We start from the raw sequence: 11,584 nt of genomic DNA, 5'->3' as shown, positions 1-11,584 counted from the left end.
TTTGTTTTTGAAATGTGGTAGAAACAAAATACACACTCACCAAAAATGGCATACAATGAGTTATTGTTTGTCTGATTTTAATATAAGTGGAATGTTAACCTTGAGAAATGTTTTTCTTTTCTTATTAAATATTCCCTTATTGAGTTTCTCTAGAGCCTGAGCATCATTTTCTTCATTGGAAGTTTTTGTTTTCCTATCAATCAAATTATTTAATGACTTGAGGGTTACACAATTTTTCTATTTCTTCTTGAGTCAATTTTGATGAATTATATTTTTCTACAAATTGCCTCATTTAGGTTTTCAAATCTATCACCAAATGTTGTATATGATATCCCCTTATCATCTGTTTAATATCAACATCTATAGTTATGTTCCCCTTTTTGTTTCCAGTATTATTCCCTTTCTCTCTTTTTACCTTAATTCTATCAGAAGTTTGTCATTTAAAAATGTCTTTTCAAAGAACCAACTTACAGATTTGTTGGTCCCCTTTATTGTATGTTTTCTACTTTATAAAATACTACTATTCATTTTTAAAATAATGTTATTGTACTTTAATACCTTTATTTTGTTTATTTATTTTTATGTGGTGCTGAGGATTGAACCTAGTGCCTCAAAGATGCTGGGCAAGTCCTCTACCTCTGAGATACAACTGCAGTCCCTATATTCATTTTTAATTCTTTTTTAAAAATTTAGTTAGCTGTCTCATTATGTTCTTGGTAAGAATGGTTTAATCACTGATTTCAATCTTTTCTTTTTTTTGTAATTTACCAATTTAAAACTGTAAAATTTCTTCCAAACACAACTGTAGGTTAATCCCATGTATTTGAAGGCATAAATTTTCATAATCATTCAGTTTTAAGTATTTACTCATTTCTGTTACAAAGTCTTCTTTGACATATAAGGTTTTTGAAATTTTGTTTGAAATGTTGTTAGTTTTCAGTAGATGTGTTTTTTATATATGAAAAGTATGTGATTTTGGACTTAATTATATCAACGAATCTGGTTTATAAAATAGCAATACTTTCAAATTTGTTGAAGCCATCCTTGTAGCTTAGCTTGTGTTCACTTTTCTTAAATGTGTTTTTATGCTTGCAAAGAAAGTTTATTCTACATTTTCTAATTATAATATATCTTATTTCATTTCATAAGATCAAGCTTGCTAATTGTATGGTTCAAATCTCTTATATCTTCTATTTATAATGTCAATTACTAAAAGAATTTTGTCAAAATCTCTCAAGATGATGATATATTATCCAACTCTTCTATAATTCATCATCATTCTATGTTTTGGGAGTTATTCTTCTAGATTAATAGAAAATTAAATTTTGTTTTATCTTTTGGACTCATTGAGCCTTTATTATTATGTAATAACCCTCTTTATATCTAGTTCAGTTTTTTTTTAAATTAAAGTCTATTTTGTCTTGTATGAGTCTATCTATAGCCACTTTCCTTGAATTACTATTGCACAATATAATGTTTTTATCTTTTAACTTTAACCGTTTGCCTATATGAGAAAAAGTATATAACTGAATTTTTTGTGATTAATAGCTCAGTTCATTAGCTATTTTAATAAAGTAAAACTTTATAGTGAAAATAACATACTAGAAATACTCTTTATGATATGTTTACAAAATGACAAATGGGTGAAGACCCTCCAGGTACGACACTACAGTGAATGAGTAAAGCTGAGCATGAAGGGGTAAGGCTGTCTGTTGAAGCCTGAGTAGCTGCTGCTGCTGCTGCTGCTACTACTTCTTTTGTCTCCTGATGGCAGGGACTGAACCCAGGGCCTCAGGCATGCTGCAGGCAAGTGCTCCATCACTGAGATACATCCCCAGCTCCAGATTAGTTTCTTAACAGCAGGAAGATCCTAGTTTGAAATTGTGTCATGATAGCTTCTAAGCATCACTGATCTTCAGTTTTCAGCAAAAAATTCACTTTGTCAGTTATTTTAAAGCTTCAGAGAGGAATTCCTTGGGCTGTGGTGATATTTACTCCAGTATCTGCTTCCCTTTTTGATGCCTCTTCATTCTTGAGTAGGGACTTATTGTATCATCCATCACAAAATCCTACAGTACTCTCACCCAGGAATTGTACTGGGGGAGGTTGTCGTAGTATTCAGCTGCTATTTTCCTCACCAGTGGGAGTTTTTTTTCCAGGAATATTGAGGAAGTCATGATGTTCATTGTGTAACCCACATTGAAGGTGAATAAATTCAGAGGCCCATAATATGAGTAAGTTTCATGCCCCTTTAAAAACATATAATGTTAAGCCATGAAATGTCCAGAAATCGGTACAAACCCAGACCAAGCAGGGATGCTGCCAACAATGTAGACTAAAGATTTAATTCCCAAAACGTCGTAAACTATAATGTCAAAAATGATCTGGGCCACAGTATTGATAATTTCCAGATGAGAAATTGGTTTGGGGTTGATGAACAGAGATCAAAAAGCATACAAGAGAGGCTGAAGAATAACCCATAGAAACTTTCTGAAAGTGGTACAGAAGAACCAGCCCTCAAAATCAGTAGGAATATCCACATTGATGCCATCAGCTCCAAGATACCGATGATGATCCATGTGATCTCTTAAAGGAAATCGAATATGGAACCCCAATAGGAAGATTGGCAAACATTCCAAACCAGCGATTCCACAGATTCCAGAGTGCCTTGTGGTAGCCAAAGGCAAAATTGTGGGAAATTTCTTGAATAGCCAGAGTCATTGAGTGGTGAATGCAGCTGCCAAAGACGTAGGCCCAAAATATGACCCATTTCCAGTCCAAGTCTTTTACTAAGTAAAATGCAACCAACTGGGTGAGAACCATCATAATTATAATCCATATCAAGTTGGAATCAGGTTTCATCAAGGATTTTATCTCTGGATACTTTGCCAGGATCTTCTGGTGCCGGTCAGTGTGGGGCTGGTCGGTGTAGACCCACTCGAAGACTTTCCCTGGACACGCAGTTCCCCATGGTGGCGGCGGTGGCGGTGGCGGTGGCGGCGGCAGTGGCGGATCACTGGCCGGGTCTCGGCTCTCGCTCCAGGTCGGGATCTGTTGAAGCGACTGCGATGGCGGCAGCTCCTAGTCTTGCCATGTAACTGAAATTTTAAAGTGTTCATTTGAACAATCTTTGTATTTTAGTTGGAGACTTTAGTCCATTTATGTTTATAATGGTTACTGAGATACTTGGTTTTATTTATGTTATCTTATGGATTTCTACTTGTCCTATCTTGTCTATTTCCTTTGTTTCTACTTTCTTATAATAGTTTGAACTGACTGATCTTTTTAATAACAAAATTAGTGGTTACTTAAGTATTTTAACATACTTAACTTAGAAAATTCTAAAATCAGTCAACTTTATTACTTTCCATCTGAATTACTTGAGGCCTTTAGAATGTTTTAGTTCTTTTTTTTCAATCCTTCCAATGCTATATAACTGCAGTGATTGTGAGATTCTTCTATCTTCTTTCTGACTTTCTTGGAAATGTGTAAGAGCTTTCATGATAATAATTGAGATGTCCTTTGTGAAACTATGGAAGTATTTTTTTGTATTCAAATCATGTAATTTTCATTGAATAATTTTTTATTTCATTGAAACATTAATGACTGCCTGGACTATGGAGAATGGCTTTGTAGCTGATGCTGGGCTTCCTAAGAAAAAGTGACATATCTGATTAATGTGATCTGCTATGCGCATGTGGGAGAAGGAATTACAGCATATATGCTATATCACTTTGGAAAGCATAAGGCAGTGATGAAATGAAATGCAACACAAAACAGGCATACTTTGATTTGGGATAGGTATTAAAGCAAGGAAACATGCAGAGCAAGAAGGAGAAATAGCTCTGTAAGCATGCCAGATAGCTAAGAGATTAGCAGGCATACTGGTTCTTGGGAGAAGCAGGTAACAGGCAAGGTAAGCAGTTTTCAGACAAGTCATGTGCATTTGCATTTCCTTTTTCTTATGGCTACCCTTAAGAAAAGAAAAAAAAACCCCACAAGTTTCATTCCTCTCTTGTGGCAGCTCCTATATCCCTTTCTTTCCACTCCCCAGGTTAATGAGGAAATTAGGAAGTCACCTGCTGATTTGTATTATCTATTTTATTGTTCCCCTTCATTAGTGTGGATGACAAAGAGTTGAATGCAGTGCCTCTTAGAGGTAATACAGCAGGATATTATACACATGCTACTAAGAAGCCAAAATCACAACCTTGTTTGCTAGTAAATTTGCAAATAACCAGTCCTTCAGGTACTTCTCTAATTTTCACCAAATGTTGCACTTTTGAAAGCTTCATTAATCCAGCCCCATTAGCATGGGTAGGGTGAATGATTTTATGGCTGTAGAAGGTGAAGCAGCAGAATTTGCAGCTCTTAAGAACATTGCTGGCATTCATTTATGATAATGGAGTCTAAGTGGTATTAAAATTCTCTTACAAAATATTATTTGGAGTAGAAGTGCACCAAATACATAGCAAATTTAATAATAAAATACTTAAAATCCAACAAATGCTTATTTATGGAAATTATGGTTCGAAATGACAAGCCACTTATTTGTCTTGGAATCATGGTATGAGTAGCTCTAGCATTGCTGGCAGGGGAGAAACAAAAAGCAAATGAGGGACAGTCTGGAAGGAAAGAAGCTATATGTATTCAAAGGAGAAATATGATTGAAAAAGTCATTAGTACTGCTAAGGATTTTCATCCATACTTGACCTTTTCCTGCAATGAGAATGCTCTATTTTATGGTGAGAAATATTCTGTTTAGAAAAAGCAAACATTGGTGTTTGGGGAGGAATAGTTCAGGCAGCCACTATAAGTCAAGATGAGGTTTGATGATCCATTACCATAACCTCTGGGCTTGGGATTTTGTTTATGATCAATAGATAGAACATCAAAGAGATATTCCTTGCAAATATCTTACCATGTTTGTCCTTCATTTTCATTTCATTTTGTCCTTCCTTTGATTCATCATTTGTCTTTAGTCTTGTCTGCCTTGCTGCTAGAAAAGACTGTTGGGGAAATAAAGCATGAAATAGATAACCTCATGTGGTCAAAGAAGCTTTCTTTTCCCTGATTTGTCCATTTTTATATGTCAACCTGCACAGGTACATACTGTGACTAAAGGCTAAAAGAGTAGTACACACCATCTACAGCAATAGATTTTATGAAGGGAGCTTTTCACATCCAAACCAATACAACTGACAGATTTAATCAAATTTTCTCTGTGATTAGGCTTTGAAAGCTGTAACTGGTTCTGATAGTAAAGAAGTACTATTTGGAAACAAATTACAACTCTTGTCTTTATGACATGTATCAATTTACACACAAGCAGCATAAATCACTTTTTATATTTCTCTGTAATGGAAAAATACTGCAGGGCATTTTAATAACCAATAAATTATATGTTTAATGAACCAGACCAAAATATAAACGGTATGAGTCAAACATCCCTAAGAATGAAGACCAGTATTGACTTGGTAGAAATTCTAGTCACATAGGCTACAGGCTATTAGATCCACAGCAATTCCAGAGAGTAAATGCTTATACTTCATCTATGATCATCCACATGAAAATTCTTCTTGGGACTTTATCACTTATTTTCAGACTTCACTTATTTACAGCTTATATTATTCTTCAAACAAATCAGAAGTGAAAACAGAGTTTCACCTTTAACCTTTGATAAGTATTACTCCAATAATTTATATAGTAAATCTATCAACCCTAGTGAATTGATAGAGAAAGCTTTTCTGAACCACTTATGCAAAGCAACAATGTACTTTTAATGTCACATTGGAAGCATGTGAAGCTTCACTGATAAAGGAATGTTGTCACAGAGCCAACCAACTACTTTCTTAGCTTTTAGATATATGAACAGAATTCATCCTGGGGACACTAACAAGGTGAGAGGAAGTGGATGAAAGAAATGAGTTAAACTTAAATTGTGACAGGAGTATCCAAGTTCAATGGGATTTTTCATCTCAAATTCTCATGGAAAAATGTGCTCACACATTATAATAATAGAGGAATATTTTACCTAACATTTATTGATTGATATTTTGCTCCTTATTAAAGAGAAACTCTGAGGTGGTATAGTTGAAAGAAACCTAAGCTGGGGACCTAAAGTCATGGGTCTTGAAAACCACTAACAAGGAGGCCATCAACTACTTTACAATTCAGGCCAAATCACTTCTCTTGAGCATCCATTTTCTCATCTACAAAATGCAGGAGTCTGACATGATGATTACTGAATTGTCTTTTTTTCTCATCTGAGAAGCTCCAGAGTTTGCATATGAAATGTGGTGAGGTTGTATCTTGCTGTATAAAATAGTCATATTATTGAAATGTTGTGTACATTAATTTCCTTTTTTCCTTTACTTTGTGGGGAGGGATTCAATCATATTCTGAGCACAATGGGAAAGTCTGTTATTTAAAGGAAAACTGTGATAATTCTTTGTGAAGCAAATAAAACTTTGTAATGGAAATATTCGTATTCTAATGTTTTTATTTTGTACATTTCCATTTTAATATAGCAAGTATACTTACTCCAAACTATAACTAAACTTTACATAATAATAAAACTTACAGCTAATGTATATTTTATTATTTTTAGCCTGTTGAAAGAGATTTATTCCTTCCTTTTACTCTCAAATAGTTACTATGCCACTTATTTAATATTTGCCTTAAAAGCAGACTCAGGTATTAGCTATTAGCTCAGTGTCTGAAGTTGAATAGTCTGGGTTTTAAGTCTGGTTCTCTTGCTAAGTAGTTGGGCAACTTTGACCTTAATACTCATTGGTGCTGAGTGTCAGCTTCCTCATCTATAACAACAAAAGCACTTATCTTGTAGTATTTGTACAAGGATGGAATATTATAGAAGACAAAAGCATTTCATACAGTTTGTGCTTACTATCATTATTTTCAAATACTCCTTGTATTGATTTTTCTCTTTGTGTATACAATATACATAGTACACTTTACCAGGATTATGAACTCCTTGAACCTTTTTTGTATGGCATGCACACAGACTAGTAGGTCTTGAACTAAGTTGATATTGAACATATATTTATTTTTACTAGCACTTCCTGATTTGTACCAGAGGGATTTTTATCCTACTTGAATGAAGACCATGATTAAGAGTAAGAATGTAAGATATAAGTGGTGGTATCAGGATCTTAAAACATTAGAACAAAAGAGACATATCCAGAGTATCTTCAGCGGTAGAGGTTTGTTGCAAGCATGTGTGAACTAATGAGGTAGAGAGGTCACTCATGAGTTGCATAGCCACTCTGGTTACTGATATTTCTAAGGTTTGGATTTTTGCCTGCATTTCCATCCTGGCTCTGCCACTTATAAATTGTGTGACATTGGGCAATCGCTGAAGTTCTTAGTGTCCTAGTTTCTTCATCTCTTAAATTATGGATAAAAATAGTATCTACTTTATAGGGATGGATGAGGATTAAACAAGATAATGCACACAAAATGCTTATTACAGTGCCTGACTCATGGTGGGTTCTTAAAAAATGGTGGCTACTTCATAATAATAGAAGTAGTTTAGTAGTTGTTACCGAAGTTATTAATGCACATGACATAAAAAATCAGTTCAGTGTCATTCCAACTTAATGTATTCAGTTCAAATTATTTGCCTACTCTTTTTCACTTACAATATTTATTTCTTTAAATATGAAATTTGATTGCATTCATTAGCTTTCAACATTGACACCCTCTATTATGATTATCTTTAGGTAACCCAATAATCCTAGATTCTCTTTGTTGGGGCTGGGCTAGTAAATTAGCTTTTTTGTTTTTTCAGCTTTATCAAGGTAGAATTTATATACAAATTACTACATATATTTTATATATACAGTTTGATCAGTTTGGACATACACATACCATTACCACAGTAAAAGTATCCCACTAGATGAATGATGACAGTGGGATAAACCAATACACAGAAATTGAATCACTCTCCTTAATAAGGGTCTACTTCTAAGATGAACACTTTGCTTTCATGGACTCTTCTTTGAGCACACACAATCAAGTGGCAATAATTAGATCTGGAAAAACTATGTTTTTTTTTTCAAGCACACGTTCACTTTTTTTTTTTTTTTTTACTCCAGATTTTCCATTCTAGCTTGCTTTTTCAAGCCTTTTGAACTGTTTCTTCTCACCCCTAGTGTGAGCTTCCTTTAAAGCTCCAGAGACTCTAATTCTGCCAAAGTATTGAATCAAATGAATATAACATAATTTTGTTACATAGAACTTAAGACCCTGTGTGATCTGGTATTAACAGTCTTGGTTTCCAGAAGAATGCTGCTTCATTCTATATCATCTGCAATTTTTATCTATCTAATCAAGATACAATTCTTGGTTATTCAGACTCAATGAAAAATAACCAAGGATCCTATTGTGAAGTCCTTCACTTCTTATCAAAGGAGTCAGACCCATAGATAGGTAGGTATAATCAAGGAGGTCTTTGTAGCTGACAGGTATCTTTAAAGCGCAGGGGCTATTAGTCCTGTCATGGGGCCATAAAATATACCATAGTTATATTCTAAATATTCACTCTTTTGCTATTAAAGTGCTTCAATTCAGTTCTACATTTTCAAAATTTTCAAAATTTACTTAGGCTTATCCTTAATGATTTTTTGACAGTTCTTCTTTATTTTTTTTGTATAGTTTTGGTCATAGTCGAGGCAAGATTCCTTGTTTAAAACTCATCTTTAAGACATGAATTGCTTGCAGATAGAGGGTATAGACATTCTGGTGACAAATATGTTATGGGATCAGATAATGTATAATAGGTTTTATAGCTGAGAACCTAGAGGGGTTAGAGCTACTCATCTCACTTCCCAGAGTCCTTTGGGCTTTATAGCAGGCACAGAGCTATCATTCAGGTCAATAGGGCTCTTGTGATCCACAGTGTCAAAACATCTTATCAATCTCAAATAATCAGCATTCTCTAAAGAGGACTCAAGGCCAGGGTGAATAATGTTTTGAAGATAATTATGAAAATTTCTGTTTCACACCTAAAGCAAGGCTTCAAATAACAGAGGAGAGAAAGTGAAATTACACAGAATGGGCTTGCGTTAGAGTTTCCAGGAAACTATTCAGCATCTCTTGGTAGGTGATTCAAACCCATCACTGTTCATAATCTTCTTGTGTTTCTTAAAAGGGTAGCAATCCATGGATCCAGCTGTGCTATTTTAAAAACAAATCAAAAGCACTAAAGTGACCCAATTGCTGCTCAGTGGTTGCTCTTAACTAAGAGCTGGACAGCTGGGGTTCATACTACAACACTCTGATTTAATTAATACCCTTTCTTGACAAGGTGCTGTCCCTATTCTCCCAAAACATCTTATATCACAGTGGGACAACATGTAGTTACACTCACTGCTTTGTTATTTCTCAGGATATCCCTACTATTCCAGCTTTAACCCTTAACATTTTGCTTTTGCAGATAAATAAAAATTTCCTAATGTTAAGATAAGACAATTTGAAACAGGATTGCACAAACCATTTCCCAATCATAAAGCTGTATTTTTCCAAATATTAGTATGAAGAAACACTTTTATGTTTATGTCATTTAACTTTCATCAAATGCTGTTGTTGCTTATACCTAGAAAAGAGGAAAATTTGGTACTTATCATTTTTTAAATTTTTTTTAAATGCATCTGTTTTTAAATTTTTTTTCTTATACAAACAATCCTGCTAGTACTTACAAGGCTTCATTATCTTACTAGTACTTTTTGTTTTGGCATCAGAGCTTGAACCCAGGGTGGTTTCCCACTGAGCCACATCCCCAGCCCTTTTATATATTTTATTTAGAGACAGGGTTTCACTAGGCTGCTTACAGCCTTGCTAAGTTGCTGAGGATGGCTTTGAACTCTTGATCCTCCTGCCTCAGCCTTCCAAGCTGCTGGGATTACAGGTGTGTCCCCCCATGCCTGGCTCTACTAGCACTTTTAATAAACATGATCTCAGAGATCATCTCTCATCATTTTCTATTGTATTTAATTTCCTTAAAAACAGTCATTGTAGGGGCTGGGGTTATGACTCAGCAGTAGAGCAACTCGCCTCACATTTGCAAGGCCCTGGGTTTGATCCTGAACACCACATAAAAATAAATAAAATAAAGTTATAAAAAATAAAAAAATAACCCAGTCATTGTCTGAGTGGAATAGGTAAATCTTCTCTGGGTAGATTAAAATCTACTAGCTACTTCAAGATACTCATGATCATCAGTGGACATTTGTTGCCATCATGCCAGAAACTGGCAACCAGTGATCTTTTATGTTCTATAGGCAGAGAAATGAACAAATAAACTCTGGAAACCACCCCAAAGCAGAGCCCATCACAATTGGCAGTTCATTGAGTCAGTCATGCAGATAAATTACAAAGGACTGTGGTTCCACTTGTGAACCTAACAATATTCAAATAAAGTTGGAACCTCAAGAGACTTGTTTATTGATATTCATCTGCCTTTCTTGACAAAGGCAATAATCATCTACATTTGGGTTAAATGCACTTTATTCACCATGAAGAAGGAGAAAGTAAGCTTAAAGAATAATTTTTTATATTCTTGATTACTAAAAAGCATAAACTATAAATGAAATAAAGGATAGACTATACCAAGGACTTCAACAATTACATTGTTATGAGAAGGAAGAGGGGAAACAAAACTAGTTTTGAGAAAATGTAGAGGAGGAGACAATGAAAAGAATTTGCTCTCATGGGCATGAGTTTCTACCCAGAGAGAATACAAACAATACAGTGATGAAGATGAAGATAATCAAAGCCAGGGCCATGGAATTTGATAAAGAAATATTGTGATAAACAAAAGATTTTAAAAATAAATCTTATACCAGTAGAGCTTTTTGATAGGCAATAGTTTCCCTAGAAGTTGAATCAAGTTCTTATAGAAGCAAGAACAGAATAATTGGAGTATCCAAAAGCATTTGGGAATGCAGAAAAAAAGAGCCACTGGCTAAAGGAGAAGATGGCAAAGGGTTTTGAGAGACTCTTGAGAGATGTGGAAGTGGCTAGATACATGCATATCATGCATGGCCCTTCAGTAGGCATGGGGCATTATTGAAGGATTTCTTATGGTATAACCTTGATTGGAAAGAATACTGAATTTCTTGAAGAATAATCACACTATAAATCCAAGATACCAAACTATAATGTTCTTGAAAGAGCATAGATTTTGGATCTAACCTTTCAGAGATTAAGGATCAAATTTTGGTGCAACCTCTCAACAAATGCATGAATTAACTTCTCTCAGTTTCTTCATGTACTATATAAGGAAAAAAATACCTGTGTCTCAGGTTTGTTGAGAGAAGTAAATGATGTATTATGTAAAGAGTCTAATAATTAGCTCATAATTAGGATTTAATAAATGACATAAATTTTTGGTTATATATTTCCAGATAAAAGCATGATATGAATCATTTTGAGAAATGATTGGGTGCTTAATACATGTCACAGGGAGGTGAATTGGTAACTACATACAAAGGAAACAAAATAAGGAAAATTATAACATAAAAGACCACATTGTTTTTTAAAGTAATGTATAATACTTAGTTTG

At 34.4% G+C, this 11,584-nt stretch overlaps 1 pseudogene; it reads right to left on the bottom strand.

Annotated features, from left to right (window-relative positions):
* Positions 1–1,991: 1,991 nt before the first annotated feature.
* LOC143639155 (sphingolipid delta(4)-desaturase DES1 pseudogene) lies at positions 1,992–2,971 on the bottom strand (annotated as a pseudogene).
* Between the last annotated feature and the right edge of the window lie 8,613 nt (positions 2,972–11,584).

Source organism: Callospermophilus lateralis, chromosome X, assembly GCF_048772815.1.
Source record: "Callospermophilus lateralis isolate mCalLat2 chromosome X, mCalLat2.hap1, whole genome shotgun sequence".
Lineage (NCBI taxonomy): Eukaryota > Metazoa > Chordata > Mammalia > Rodentia > Sciuridae > Callospermophilus > Callospermophilus lateralis.
The sequence above is the reverse complement of the archived record's forward strand: the minus strand, read 5'-3'. Positions and strand labels throughout refer to the sequence as shown.